At 39.7% G+C, this 15,971-nt stretch overlaps 1 protein-coding gene across 2 annotated transcripts in view; it reads left to right on the forward strand.

The window, feature by feature from the left end:
* Positions 1 to 13,246: 13,246 nt before the first annotated feature.
* The window catches only part of LOC109485268 (fibroblast growth factor receptor 2-like), an 80,975-nt gene continuing 78,250 nt past the window's right edge, over positions 13,247 to 15,971 (forward strand). For both annotated transcript variants that reach the window (XM_019788749.1, XM_019788751.1), the window contains exon 1: positions 13,247 to 13,331. The gene's annotated coding sequence lies outside the window, so the exon portion shown is untranslated. The remainder of the gene's footprint in view (positions 13,332 to 15,971) is intronic.

A 15,971-nucleotide genomic window follows, 5' to 3' on the forward strand; every position in this document is an offset into this window, starting at 1 on the left:
TATGCATATGCATGTAACATCAACAGATTATTCAGTTACTTTTTAGATGTCACCAATTCCAGCCAATGCCAGAGTTGGAAGCTGGCTTTAATAATCTTGATTTATTAGTATGTCACTTGTACCTAGAACTTAACAGAATGTTAATTGTGTATATGCAAATGTAGTATCTACATGTATCTTTAAGAAAAGCATAAGGTCTCCTTTATTGGGCTCTGATTCAATCTGCAGGATCTGGTGGTAATATTAAATCAGGTTCTGTCCTTGGTGCTGAAGAGATGATCACATAAACCTTTGAGCAATTTATTGCGAGTTGTACTGATTTGTGATGGGTCTGTGTTAAATCTATCATAGCAAGTGAAAGGAAGACAAATATTCCTATTTCCTAAACTGATTTTGTTTGCAATTAAGGCCACAAAACATCATAAAACTATCATAACTGATTTTTGACAGAAAGTGTGAATCGTAAGTTGCATGAATGTGTTGCTTAAATTGTGTAAAAGCTATTCAGAATGGATTAAGATCCTGAAAGGCAATGCATCCAATGACCTAGCCCATTCCATTGTTTGGGATCGCTTAACATTCTACATCTATTTCCCTCTCTAACTTCCATGATAAGATTGTGAAGAAGCATCTACATGCCAACCTTGTGCAACAAGACTACTTTTCATCCAGACAATTTCGCAGTGATTAGATTTTTCTACAGATAATGATGACAAAGTATGGGACCAGTATGATTGTCTTTCCAGTTCTACCAGAGCTTCAATGGCTTCTGGGGATCCTTTGAACTTACTGACATCTAATTTAGAATGTGGCACCATATAGACTATTTACATGAAAGAGATTGTACCTCAAGGACTGTCGGCTCGACCAGCCAATGTGGTTTATTGCTGCAGAGGGGTGTCATTGTATCTACAAAATGGTTGCAATGTCATGTTTTGCATTTTCTTCAGAAATATGCTCCCTTAGTTGTATGAAGTTGTATAATTGTGTTTGGTTTCTCCGACATAATGTGTGTTCCAACGCATGAATTAACATTCTAAACTGTATGTGTTATAATTACACTTCGACAGAGAGGCCTGATGAACATCCCACTGAATGAAACTAAGGGTGTTCTTGAGTACGACGGTATGTCTTCTCAAGACCAGCTGTAACACAGGCCATTAGGACACGATCAGCCTGTCCTGTCTGCTGCTATGTTTTGACCCTGTTCCCACCTGTGGTTCAGGGTTTTCGCACATAATTACCCCAGAGAAACAGCAACAGTTAAGCAATTAAATAGAATTCTGGGACACTTAAACAGCAAACATGATATCTCCTTGCTGCTGCCTGCTGTAAAACGTAATGAAAAGTGCCATGAGTCAGTCCGGCAGGTTGTGTGGATTTTAATTCCGTCTGGGTGGGCGGAAGCGGATGGGCTCGGAGCGCTACAGCTGGTGTTCCTGCACATCAATGATTCCTGCAAATTGATATGAATCGGAAGAATAAATTAATAAGTCCCTGGTGGGAAATTGATCGTATAAATTCTCTGTTTCCTTCGGTCTTGTTGCATTTGTCTTGTCAGTGTGTAAGCTAACAGTGAGAATATTCGAATAGAAAAAATAATCTAGCCCAAGTGAAAATCATAAGTTCAGCTATCAATCTCTGTAACATGCAAAAAAATTGTAAACACTACAGGATATTCATTCAACATACAATGTAGTCTTGTAGCTTTTACTAAGAGTTGTTAAAATGACAATTTGATCTGAAAAAATAGCAGTATTGGACATTTGAAATTCTTGAAGAGAAGATATTAATAAATGTAAAAAGTGGCTTTGACCTTTGTAAAGATAACCAGTAATGTATTGTACATACATATATCATATTTCAAAATTTGAATATTGTTTATAAACATACTTTATTCCATTAGTAATTGTACTAAAATATTTTAATTCTAATCATGATCCCTTAATTTGATTTCTTTATCTCTATTTGTAATGTCCAGCATTACCAATTTACATACATGATGCTGTCTCATCCCCACCAGTCAAACAACTAGTGCACCATCCCCACAACCCCTACACCCCCAGCTGGTATATCAAATGGAACATCCCTTCAACAGATTGTTTCAGCTTTTGGAAACATTCTGAGGAACAATTTGAATATTGGGCTGGTTTTGGCCGGTGCACTTATGTGACAGACATTATGGACAGATTGAATGCAGGCCAGTGTTGTCATCAGTCCTTACACACTTGCTGTGGATCCAAGTGGTGGTTGAACCCTCGCTGGACTAGTTCAAAGAGGCTTCCTTCAGATTGACTGTTTTCTGAAAGTTCATGCTTTTGAAGGAAAGATCTTAGACATCTAAGTCACCTTTGATGCTGATATGCTTTGGGGGCGGACTTCCTGTTGTTGAGTTTTTGATGTACATTTCCTGTGTGACATCTATGACATCAGGAGAGCAGATCTAAGGACATTTGAAATCCATTAGGACCATTGAAGCAGGCTACGGCTGCAGAGATCTAGGGACCTTCGAAGGTAAGGATGTTCATGTATATGTATTGTTTCATTTTAGCTGTGAGAATGAAATTCTTATGCTAAATTGGAAGGTTTTGTGTGTTCTGTTCCTTTTTTTTTATTTAGAAAGTAATTCTAACTCCAAATAACATTTTTTTGGCTGTTTTATCATTTATCAAAGGTACTGTGTTATTGTTGTGAGGAAGGAGAACAGCTTGTTCTTGCATGAAGTGTACTGCCAGTCTATATCATAATCTGCCCGTCTAAAGATTACAGATTGTATTTCCGCCAGTAAAATCCTGGACACTTTTCAAGATGACACCAGTTTGTTAAAACTTGATAATGTGTGGCAGAATCATAAGAAAGAGTTGGGAGAGGATGAATTCTTAATTAGCTGTCACCACCAAAATCTCATCCATCAGTTTTGTCAAATTGAGGTTTTGCCCTAGTTTTTCCCCTCACTTACCTGTGAAATAATGCATGAAATTGTTTCTTCCAAGAAGAATATGTTATATTAATGTTGTGTTGGCACTTTTTCCCTGGGAGAAAATGCTGTTGTTTCATTTCTTGATATTCCACCTATGTACATACCAGCCCAATTTACAGTTTCCCACTCAAGGTTTCTTGTCCGGAAAAACAGCATCCCAAAATATGTGTCCTCCCAATCTATCATTGACAGTCATTAACATTGACAAGCTTTGTTCCCTCATTTGAGTTGTGAAGGTCCAAAATGATTAGGAATATCGTCTTCACATGTCCTCAAGTAAGGCTAGTCCTTCACCTCAGCTCCTTTCCACTGATTAAAACTGTGAAGAAAAGTCCTCTTATGTGTTACAGCTACATCCATCATATGGGTGCACTTAATTCAATGCATACCATTTCCCCCCAATACCAAAGACCCCTGTACTCGTAGCCAATTCAAGCACGATTACTGGGTAAAATATGGAGATTACTTCTGGACATTTCGAGTGGCATCCATCACTCTTCTTCAGTGTCATTAGAATCAAATGGCAGAACTAGTCAACACTTATCATGTACAAGGGAAATGGCTGGACATGACAAAGATCCCTGTGATGTTTGTGACCATAGAATTCTTGTGATATCATTAAGTTACTTACACATTAATGATTTTCCAGCTTTTAAGGCATAATTGAATGGATGTCTTGATTTCATTCCTTCATTTGTTTGGATTGTTGCCTGCTATCAGTTTTCATGCACTTTTGTTGGTCCCTACTGAACTGTGAATTGAATGCTTTGAAACATAAGACTCATAAAGCCACGAAGACAGAATTTCTGGCAAACTAATTCTCAGTTGCTGATGGTAAATGAAAGAACTATACAACTTTGAAAGGAACCTGGGACATGTCAACCTTCCATTAGGAACTGGATTATTTCCTGCTGTTATGAACATCTCAGGCAGCATTGTTAAATGTTCTCATAATCAGAAGCTACAAAAATCTATGGCAGACTAATCTAGATAGAGGATATGGCATTACATATTGGCACGAGACTAATCAGGGTGAAAGGAAATTTTATGGATATTTCCTAACAAAATCTATGGGTATAGTTCATCCACTCTCATTTAACAAAAAATATAGTTCTAATAGTCTATGTGCAGAAAGGCATATTGCACAGATTTGTTTTTGTTAATTACTATTGAGAAAGTGCCATGCTGCTGTTCTGAATTTAGTAATCTGTGGTGAACACTGAATGGGCCAGGATAATTGGATACAGTTTGATTCTGTATTCTGTGGCTGCATTGACCATCCACTACCCCAATGATGAACGTTGGATATTTCTGGTGCCATGTTTGTGTCCCATGTTCAGCATGGTATGGTGCATTGATTGCAGTATATGGCTTTTATTTCATGCAATAAATGTGATTTGTACCACTCTCCTAATGCTCTGCAACAGGCATCTAATACCCGGTTTGGGAGTATTGTGATATTTCTCCAAAATATGCAATTTCAGTGTGACAGCATAAACATGTGGTGCAGTATTTCCTCTGATGCATTTTAATAGTTTTACCAGCAGTAGCACATTCACAAACTAAATCTCACTGAAGTTGGCATGAGTGTACTAATGGTACCCAATCTTTTCCACGCTTATTGCTCTCTGTTATGGTTGTCAAGCTGATGTGAAAGCCATTCAGCACCAAGGATAACCCCCAAAGAAGGGATTGGTATGCATAGCATTGTGTGCTATTGGCAGGCTTGTAAATTAGGTGCAGGTGCAGAAGAATTGCAAAGAAGGGGATTTAGATGACAATGTTGGTGGAAACTGTGGACCTCTAATCCTTTATGCTATCATATAAAAATGTAACAGTATACATCACCTTTATTCCTTTTTGCTAATTTTCCCATACAATCCGATTATCGGTTCCAATTCTTTCCATTCTGAGCCTAGAATGCTCAGTAGATATTAGGAGAATGAACAAATGGAATAAAATGCTCCACTTTTCAATTGACAAGATACTGTCTGCATCAAACGGTAGGATGAAAAAAGAGGATAGCAACTCCAGACAGATCTGGTATTGTCTCTTCACGTCATTTTACCTGCCCTCTATTGCTGTTTTACTAAAAGCTAGAATCACTTTAGTGGTGATTTCACAGAAGGTTGGATTCAGTGATCCTTGCCCCTGTATGACGTCAGACCGTGGAAGGAGACTGTAAAACAGGTGACAGATGGATTGCAGATTGCTTTGGTAAAGTTCAAATGACGTCTTTGCTGCTAATAAGGCCAATTACTGTAAATCCTCATACATCATGGATGGTGTTTTGTCATGCCGCCAGCCCTGCTGACGTCATGGTGTAAAGTAGTAAGAGGAGATGGTTTGGGTGACATCTACATCCTGCTACTCAACATTATGCTTTTGAACAGCCCAATGTAGTTAGTAGGAAATCCTTTGTAATAAAAATCGGGGCCATTAATACTGAATGGATGCACAATGTAAAGCATTACAACATGTAACGTTTAAAGCCCCAATTAAGGGCTTTCAACAAAGTTGAAAAGTTCACCAACAAATTTTTCAGACATTTCTTTTGCAGAAGGTAGATTTCTTTTTGGCTGAGAGGAATTGTCTTGCTGCTGCTAAAATCCTTGTCCAGAATTTATAATAAAGAATGCAGTAGCATTATCTATTATAGAAAGACTGTGTATGAGTATGACTTACACATGAAACATTATGCTAGATGTACTAATTTGTGCAAATGGTAAGACTTGCTCCTGTCTTCATTGTTGCTGTGTCTCCAGTAGTCATTCTTTCCATGAAGTCAGTTGGCATGTGGTTTCCCTCTGCATGCAAATTCAGTGGCTGTCATACAGTTCTGCAGTTCTTTATCATCCTGCTAGGAGGCATGAATAATCCCAGTTGAGTTTAGTACACCAGTAAAGCACTCCTTACACGTTAAAGTTTGTCTTGTGCTAGTTTTGACTATCAGTAGCACAAGAGTTTGCATTAATAAGTTAAAAGACACGCCCAGATTTTCAGACATTCCAGCACAAATACAGACTGTCTGATACTTAGTAGAATTGTTTATGCATACTAAGACTGCATCTAGAGTTCGTGGTGGGAGTCTCACTTGATAACTTGGCACTCTGTTCTGACATTCCCCATGAAGAATTCCTCCCTTGTGTGACAGGAGAATGACTAGTACCACCTACAGTCAGGATACCAGTGAACATGATCTGATACCAGCATGGGTGTTCTTGGAAAGGATTATGTAGTGGCTTAGGAGAATGTTTTCAGTCTCCACTCCTAAAGTGCCCACTGTGCAGTGAGTTGGAGCAACACCTCATCAGGTCAAAAGGTTATGTCTGCAGAATCTGGTAGCCCACTGCAACTGCAACGACACCTCCATTTTTCACAGAGATGATGAAGATGAGTCAATGGGATCCTTAACAATTATCATCACAATGTACACGTATTTTGTTGTTTATCTTGCACCATTTTCTCATTTATCTGTATTGCGAGACATACAGACTGACCTGGCTTGCATTATAAGTGTATAATTGAAGGACATTTAGTGCCTCATAAGCTGACCTTTACCCTAACACATACCACCCATAGCAGCATTTACTCCAAGTGAGATGTTATCACAACTCTGCTGTCAAGTATTCTGGTGAGATGCTCAGCTGCAGAATCAGCAACTGTGTATGTAGTCATTCTAAATGTGCAAGCTGTATAATTAACTTTTACGATGACTGTTTATGTCTTGCTTCTTCTACAGACATCTTCTGGCCTCTGCCCTGGTAGTGATCAATGTGGAAAAGAAAAGGAGAGTTATCACCAGGAAGAGTATTCATACATATAACCCAATCCCTTCAATTGATAAGTGTTCACATTGTCAGTACATGTACAACTGAAAGCTACATGTATATGTACAGTCATGCTAGAAAAAATAATGACAAAAGCAAACAAACAGATTAACAAGTATTTAACCTTTTACAATAGATGAGTAAGCCATATAGGATATGCCCAGGACATGTCCTTTCCAACAAACAAACGTGTTGTCCCGAGAACCAAACAGCCAAGCTACTTTGTTAGGAAAACTTTGACGTGAGCCCGGATCAGTTTAACCTTCTTTTAGAATTCCACATAAGGCTTGTTTTCATTGCTGGATAGACAGTAAAGAGATAAGAAACCTCAAAACTACCCTCTCTTCCGGAGATAAGGGGGAAGTCATTAAGCATAAAAGGCTGTCTGAGTAAACTTTCCATCTGTGTTGAACATAGCTTTATTTCAATAAATGTAAGAAATGTTTTCACCTACTAAATAAACTCTAATAAGCTGATCTGTGAGGAATTCCTACTAGTACTCTTCAGCTGATCTTCAATGATTATCATTGATCTTTCTCTATACAAAAAGCTTAAAGTACATGTTACTTTTTACATGTACTAAAGTCGATGATACATTGTAAGTGGATACAGTTTGCTGGCTCATCATCAACACTTTACATTTTAAGTTAACGAATTTCCAGCATTCTAGCTTGACTTATACATGTACGGGAAAATCAGTTGTTCTATTTTAACCAGAGCCCAAGTATGTGATAACCCTCTGGAATCTCCACCATAAGGAGATTTAAGGATAAAAAGCTCAGCTTCAAGGAGTCTGTAACAGAGGTGAAGTCAGGTGAAGGAGAGATTGAAGGGAAACCTGTACCTAAGAGTTTCTTAGTTCTCTTCGAAGGTGTTAAAGGTTTTTCAGTGACTGTTCACAATGTCAAAGTCATTGGTCCTCCTCCCACTCGGTTAATGATGACCAGATACTGCAGGTAAATTATTGGGGGAAAATTCCAGTATTGTACAAAGTAAATATTACCATCAACTTCATCAAGTAACCACCTGGTTTCTACTATCCAGGAAGCAGCCTAAAAATAACATGCATAGGGAACTGATAAAATGCACTTTGCCTTCCCTCCCATTCAATTAACAGTGAAGTGCTGTGAGGTGTTGACTCTCATGGCTGAGGTTCAGGAATCCAGCCTGGTGGGGTGATGTGTTTCACAGTTGGAGAACTCAGGGTACCAACTAGGTGAGATGAAAACAGGAGATGACACGGTCATGCTGGGCTGTAAAGCTGACATTCCTGGGTTTATTCTGGTGCGGTGGTCCTGTCAAGTTCAAGTATCTTAGAAAAGGAACACACAGTGGATTAGCTTCAAAAACTTGTGGATATACTCACTGCTCATATTGAGTGCTGCCTTCCCAGGAAAGTTGGTGGAATAGAATTCATATTCTGATATCATAGACTGGAATATGCATTTTAAAATGATGGCTACCTTCTGTTGGTTCCTTTGGGGAGTATCATACTAGAGAAATGTGGTCTCAGCATATCAGCTGGTACTCCTGGTAGGAATTCTGAAATTTGGACTTAACAGAAGAATCATTGCAATAACATGTGACTTTGATTTATGAACTGAGATGATTTCTGAGAAGTGGTGTTGACATGTCCTGCTGGCGTGACTGGAGGTGAGGAACCCAGGGAGCCAGCCTCCTCCTGACCTGCCTCCTCACCCTGGGTCACCTGCACAGCTGGTGTCAGGCGACCCAGCCCAATCCTGCCAGCTCAGTAAAGATTCATTTCCCCAGCCATAAATCTGTGGCTGCTTACTCTCCAAGCAGAGGTTGATGGGGAAGATTGTGACATTTTCTATAATCACAGTTTCCTGACAACTTATCAACAGCAGGACAGTGTGGCCTATTGTATTGGATAATGTCTTGCCGGATGGATGTGACTTTGCTACAGTAACCAAAGACCACCAAAAGATGTGCTTGGTGAATGGGGTTGCTGCCATCTCATCATTCTGGAAAGAATTTGTTCTATTAAAAAGTCCTTTTTTTTCCTGTCAAAGTACAGTTTTGGTCCACATTTGTATTGTTGGATGGCGGGAAGCTGGTGATGATGTGAGGGCCTTTTACCTTGTAATGTAACCATTACTTGTACTTATAATTATATTTCAGTCCATACCATGGTATGGATGAAATATATTGTGTTCTCTGATGTTTCTTCTCCTTCTTCTTCTCCTTCTCCTGCCACACAGTCAAAGGGATTCAACTCCGCCATCATTCAGCCAAATGACTTGAAATTTGGCATGGAGGTAGAGTGAGCCAATACCCCCAGGCGTTTTTTTCATTTTTTTGATACATGCCTTTGAAAAATTTTTATGAAGTTTTTTTTGGGCATTTTTCGCCAAAAAATGGATTTTTGGATCCTGAGCCCTGGTTTTACAACCAAATGATCTGAAATTCGGTATAAGGGTACCTTGAACATGTGTCTTCAGAATAGCAGTCACATATTTGGCATACACCACTTCCAAATGACTCATTTGGGGGACTTTAATGGCTATTTTCAGCAAAAAAGGGCCAAAAGTGCTATACCCGTTCCATGTTCTATCTAAAGAATGGCCTGTTCCATCTGCCGTTGGCCATGGAACACCTGTTCCATTGCGGGTTACCTGAGGTCACATTGCACGTAAGTCGTACGGAATGACCCACACATTCAATTTTATGTGCCTAAGACCTTCAAAATGTATCAAATCTCATCATTGTTAGTATTTGCATACTAGCCTGACTATACCTGTAATAAGACTAGTAAAGCTTTCGAGATACAATGTGCTTGTTCTTGCATCTTTGATCTCAATTACATAGCTACTATATAATTCATTTATTTGAGAATCTTTGCCAGTTTTACACTGGGGTAAGTTTGGAATAGTCCACTTTTGCGTGGGAGGGAGATGGACTGAAATATGCTGTATTTGCTCCCAAGCAAATGTCGGCCTCTCTAGTTCAACATAAATCATGATTGGTAAATTACAGGTAGCTAGCCTTTCTGAAGTATTATCAGGACCCCCCATGCACACCCTTTTGTGTATGTCCAGAATGTCCCTGCTTTCTGTAATACAGCCTGCCCTCCTTCCCAGTCTCCTGATCTGACACACATTAGGCTACCCTGGGAGCCATCAGTATTTTAGCAGCTTGAGGGATAAGGATTAAGCTACAAATTTACGTCTCACCAGGTGCAAGTAAATTATACAAAATACATTTCTTTCATGGCATACCTACATGTGATGATGTTCGTCCATCGCAGTCGATGATGACCCCAACTTCAGTCCTTGTGTGTCCGGGTGTGGCTGACGAGTCCAATACCTACATGTACATTTTTATAATATCACTGAAGTACACTGCTGGTCACACTATTCAATTTTTCCTTTTCATGATACAAATACAATGTAATTTCTAGCACTCCACCCCAGAAAAAGATGTGTTAGTGCCTGTGTGTTAGTGCTGTTCCAACTTGGCCAAAGACTCTTCTCTACTTTGCTGTGATCTGATTCAGTTATCCTGCCAGGTGGTAGATGTCCTACCAAAATTAAGGCAGGGTACATAAATCAAACAGGAATGGAAAAAAATGTTGACTTCATGAACACCAAAATGATAGATTTTTGGCCCATGGAGTGAGTAGCCATAGGTGTACAGAATCATAATCTGAAATGTTCAACTTTGGCCAACTTTAGACTGACGACAGTATACGATCGCACGACAATCGTTGTGGGCGACGGCTGACTTTAGACACATGACCAGGAAGTGTGACGGACACCCGCAGCGCAGGAGGGCACGCCGCGCGCCAATTCAAAATGGCGAGAGAACCCCTTTTTTTCGGCATGCTGCAGAAGATTGTTTTTAATCTGCTTTTAACTCGTTGTTCTGTGGATGAGACTCCTAGTTTGTGCCCAGCAAAGAAGGGGTATGAGGCACATGTACCAAGCGGGGCAATACTCCGGGTTTGAACCCGGCGTTCAGTGCTGCCGTCGGCCTGGCTATATTGGCCGGGAAATGTGGATCGGCAGATCGGTTCGTACCGGAGAAGTAGCGATTGGTGGCTGGGGATTGTACTAGACACGTATGACGATATAAAGTCTTTGGTTTGATGGCATTTAATGATACTGGCGATGTGCTTGGACATGAAATAACGCTTGCAGGCTTATTTGCATAAGGCCAATGACCTCCCACTTCCTTCGCCGGCGACGGTTCACTTTAGACGGTGGAAAATCCTCCTCGGACCCCCCGCTGAAGGATCGCACGATAGGGTCCGAGGTGGTAGTGACGACGATTCGAGGATTACCGTCGTGCGACTATTTTGATCGTCTTTAGACGGTTGTAAAATACCGTCGCCGGCAACATCTTGACGATAAACATTCGTACGACTATTTAACCGTCGTCAGTCTAAAGTGCCCCTTTATTTGAATGTTAAAATGCCACAGAAAATCCATTTTCCACACAGCTTTAAGTAAAACCAGCCATGTAAATAGTTGGAGGATTAAAAACAGCTTGGCCCAGTTCCCAAAGGAGGACCATGTCTCCTCCCATCAAATTAGGTCAGGGAAAAGAATCTCAGTGTTAGGACAGAAGTTGTTAATGTTGTTTATGGTATGAGTGAACTTGAGTTATCCTCCTTTGTGAGGATAAAAATGACTGATCTCTGACACTGTGCCACTTGGTCCACTGGCAAATTGTGTTGATACTACTGTAACATCAGAGCAAAGAAAAGCACTGTAAATGACATTATTTATGACCTGTCTTTTGTTGTTTCTTTGAGTTATGTGGAAGTAGAGGGATTAAGTTTTGTGGCCAATGCATACTCCTGGTTACTTGGTGGAAGATTTCGCTTCAACGTTGATGATCTGTGAAATGAAGTTAGCCTGTCAGCTGGCCTAAGGCACTCTGGTTCTGTCATTATGAAAGGGATATTTGAGGATCAAGGAAAAACACCTGCAGGGGTTTGGTACAGTGAATAGCTGACTTGCTATATAGCTGACTTGCTATATATTGTAACTCTGTTTACTGAGCAGTCCAAAACATGATTTTTTTTCTGAAATGGGTTGCAGCTTTTGATGCCTGACATGGCAGAAATAGATGGGATTTATGACTGTCTTAACCTGTTGCATTTCAATTTTCTATTGTGCCAGTGTAAATTAAATGATGTACAACACCTATGGAGTACTGAAACTCTCATCATGTGTTTATGGGTATTGGTGAGTTTTACAAGAGCTACAACCATTCAGTGTTTCTTAATGATTAACATGAGTTAAGCTCCAACACGTCTCCTCCATATCACTAACCACAGGGTCAAATTCAATGGCTTTGTGATGTCAACCCTCAGGAATGTTGGGTGGGTGGACAGATTTGTCTGTTTGTCTTTGATTTGCTCTTCTGTATGACTGGATTGGTCCCAGACTGCTTAGGTAGCAAAATGTCCCACTTGGGCTTTTGAATCAGTATCAATACTGATTTTAAAAGAGTACTGTCTTTTACATTGTACATTGTATATGCCGTAACTCTAGCAATCATGATAATATCATGATTGCTAGAGTTACGGCATATACAATGTACAATGTACTCTTCTACCTATTGTTAGCATGATGATAGCTTTCTGAGTTTACAGGATTGCCATATACATTATACATCTGTATTTATAGTAACCATCACACTTCTATGAAATATGATCCCACAGAAGGGGAACCTGGTACCCATCCCACATAGAGCTGGCAGCTAGGGTCCCTTCCCTGCCTCATCAGATACTGTAAATTCATTTATTTTCGTGGTGGCTTTATTTCTCAGTCAGAGGGAAAAGAATGTTTTCACCAAGTTTTAGATTTATGGCTACAATAGTTCTGTAGTACAGTACTACTGCAGGTGTCATGAATTTCTGAAAAGGCGAAAATAGAATGGCTGTGAAAGTCTAAAGATTTACAGTACTGACCTGAGTCAGTTGTCTGTTTCTGATAAGTGGCTCTGGTGTCAGAAAAATGCAAGTTAGGAGACAGGATAGGAGATAACCATGTGGAGGGACCCAGTACCATCCCTACGTGGGGGATACTGTATGTAGGGTGAAGGTTAAAGTTGCTGGTGCATAGCAGTCACTCAAACCCTTTCACCACCTCCTCAGTGAATTTATGTGGGTGGGTGTCATGTGGGCAGGGCAGATCAATAATTGGAAACACTTTTTCTGGACTCAAATATTTGTGCAACCTCATGATGATAACAGATATAAGGGGCTACTGTTAGAGAAAAAAAAACTGGTCAATTATGCAACTGCATGGTCATTGCTTTTACTACTCCTCAGCAATACCAAAATTGTTTTAACAGGTAAGCTTGAGGGGTATTCTTATCGGCTTTAGAAAATGTCTAGTGTTCTGTAAACCCTATAAGACCCCCATTTGCTCCCAGAAACCCCTTACATATCCCCTCCAAAGGAGCAGATAGCAGGTAGACAGCAGGCAGACAGCAAGCTACTCAACTTAAGCTGTGCTCTTCTGCTGGTTCCCAACTACATCAAGGTAAAAAGAAACTCTTTCTACATGTATGTGGATAGATAATAGTTATAATGTTAATTGTATTTGGTTGTAGGCAAATAGATAGTATGATATGATCTTAAATATAACTTGCCTGCATAGATATCATAGGCTGTAATAGTAGGAATTGTAAGTGATATGCAAAATCCACACAAAGATAAGCTTTCTTCTTTTTATGCCTGGACTTTTGAGTATTGTTGAAATGTGGACAATCCTGAGAAATAGAGTGTTAGGATATCCAGTTCCCCTCTTCCATTACTTTGGGAATGTAGCTGATCTGTCTGGAATGCCAAATTTGAGATAAGCCTTGCATATAGAATTGATTGTGCCATCACTTTACATTAGATACTTCAGAGGCTGATATAATACATGACTGCTTATATGTCAATGATACCTTTACTCATATTGATGCTTTACCAATGTCTGCATATGATCCTTATTGCCAGAGCTATGTAGTTTTATCTGAACATCTATTTAATGGGCCTTTTTGTTTTAGAGACCGAGAATGTTATGACGCATGTAGCATATGTCCTCTAAACCAGTGCAGTCTGTCTCCACATGGGAACAATCAGGGACATGTTTTGGGAAGTGGTGCTGCTGTCGCAACCATCCAAAACACAGTTTCATGTTTTGGGATACATACGTGGAAATTGTCAAGGGAAATATGTAAACAGTACTCTTTTGGTTGCCAGTGGGCAGTGGGAAAGTTTAATGTGTTGATATTTTTGTTCTGTTCAAAACGTGAGTAGAAGATCAAAACGTTTGAGATCAGTTGGCCCTCCAATAGGGTAGCTGCATCTATACATCTAAATGATTTCAAAAATACTGTATATTAAGTTCCTTTCTGAGCATGGCCTCTGTCATCATGGTCAAAGAGCCTCTTCTGGTTTATTATTGTTATTTCAGATACTGGTAACACTGAAAAAGTTTTGTTTGCGAAAACTTGCTTCATGCTTGCTATGAAACTGAAAAAAGAAAACCTTAATTTACTGTCAGTTCTAACCAATTATGCCTTCAACTGTCTGAACCCCCAATTTTTTCATAACTAGGAAATCAAGTCTGGGAGCCTGGTAAACTCTTCTTCCGCTATCCTCCCTTGATCCAATATTTTCTATTAAAAAGTCAGACTAACACTCATTAGAGAACTGTTCAAAGGTGTCCCTACATCCTGGTCCCCACAGAGAACTGTGGATGTACAGACGCTGACTCAAAGGAGCCCCATGTCAGGTAAACATCATGTCGTAGGGCTTATTACTTGCAGGGAGGCTAGAGAGAGACTTGTCACGCAATTTGTGGTCACTATCGAGGGGAATTTGTGGTTTTGACATGACTTTGAACTTTCAGCAGAGAAATCTGGTTTAGATATGAAGGGACTTCTGGTGGCTTTTCGATGAGTCCGTCCCTGTTGGAAGTAGGAAAATAGTCAGACTTTGAAATAAATAAAGAATAAATAGAGGGATTTGTTTTAATTCCCTACTCTGTTGCCGGACAACAAACTGCCTTTGAACAACTGTGAATTCATTTATTTTCTAGGGACTTAATTTTACAGTAGAAGGGGAAAGTAGGTTTTCAGAGCTTGTGTTTTAAGTTCAGTTGAAACAATTCTGTTGTATTATATATAATAGTAGTAATTTATTCAATTGGAAACACTTATTCATTGTGTCATGCATTTTCTCTGGAGAGGTTACCACAAAAATATAACCACCATTTGTGCCCAAGAGTCATAAAGAAGAGGTCCTTACTTCATAGCACCTTGACTTGGTTCTAATGAAGAGACACTTCAAAGTTTGACAAAATGACTCAGCACTTGGACCCTTATAACTAGGGCAGCTTTAATGCACAGTAAAACACTGGATGACATGTATAGTGATCATGACACCTATATGCTTGTATGCTAATCAAATAGTGACACCACACTCTCAACTCCAAAGGGAATCATACTTCCTGTGGTAGACGGGGAGGGAGAGATGGATATAGCCTGAAGAAGGATACTTGCACTTAATCAGAAGTGGCGAAAAGTCAGGAAAAAGGAAGTGACAGTGAGAAATAATTCTTCTGTCCACCTGTCGGTGATGTCAAACTAACACCCCTGTGCAGAATATATCATTCCAGTGGTAAAAGTGCTCAGACTCTGAGTCACATTGACTATATGACTAACTTGGCATAAGCATGGATGTACATGTAATGTTACATACATGTATGTATGATTGAGAAAGTGGTGCTGGTAGTGAGTATTAGCAATTCCAGAGTTAGGGAAAAGCACCCAAACCTAATACCCAGTTGTTTCTTGATTGATATTGTAGTCACTAATATATGACGAGTACTTGGCTTCTAACCTGATATGTAGATGATCCCGAGATTACATGTAATCTTTCCACAAGTTTGTAATAAGTGTATTGAGTGAGCCGTATGTTTGTATATTTCTTTCCTCGTCATACAGGCTCAGATGAGGTTTGATCTTATCGGAACTTCTCTCAGGAGAAGAGCTATTAGCAATGGACTCTACCATTGGGGTGATTTTTGTATGCCTCTTATCTCACTGGCTTTCCTTCTTTACAAGCTCAGGAAATCCCAGCTAAGGCTTTGGCTAACCCCTCCCTTCCTTCTACTCCTTCTTTGGTCTGA

The sequence above is a fragment of the Branchiostoma belcheri genome, unplaced genomic scaffold (genome assembly GCF_001625305.1).
Source record: "Branchiostoma belcheri isolate BF01 breed outbred unplaced genomic scaffold, Haploidv18h27 scaffold74, whole genome shotgun sequence".
NCBI classification, from domain to species: Eukaryota; Metazoa; Chordata; class Leptocardii; order Amphioxiformes; family Branchiostomatidae; genus Branchiostoma; species Branchiostoma belcheri.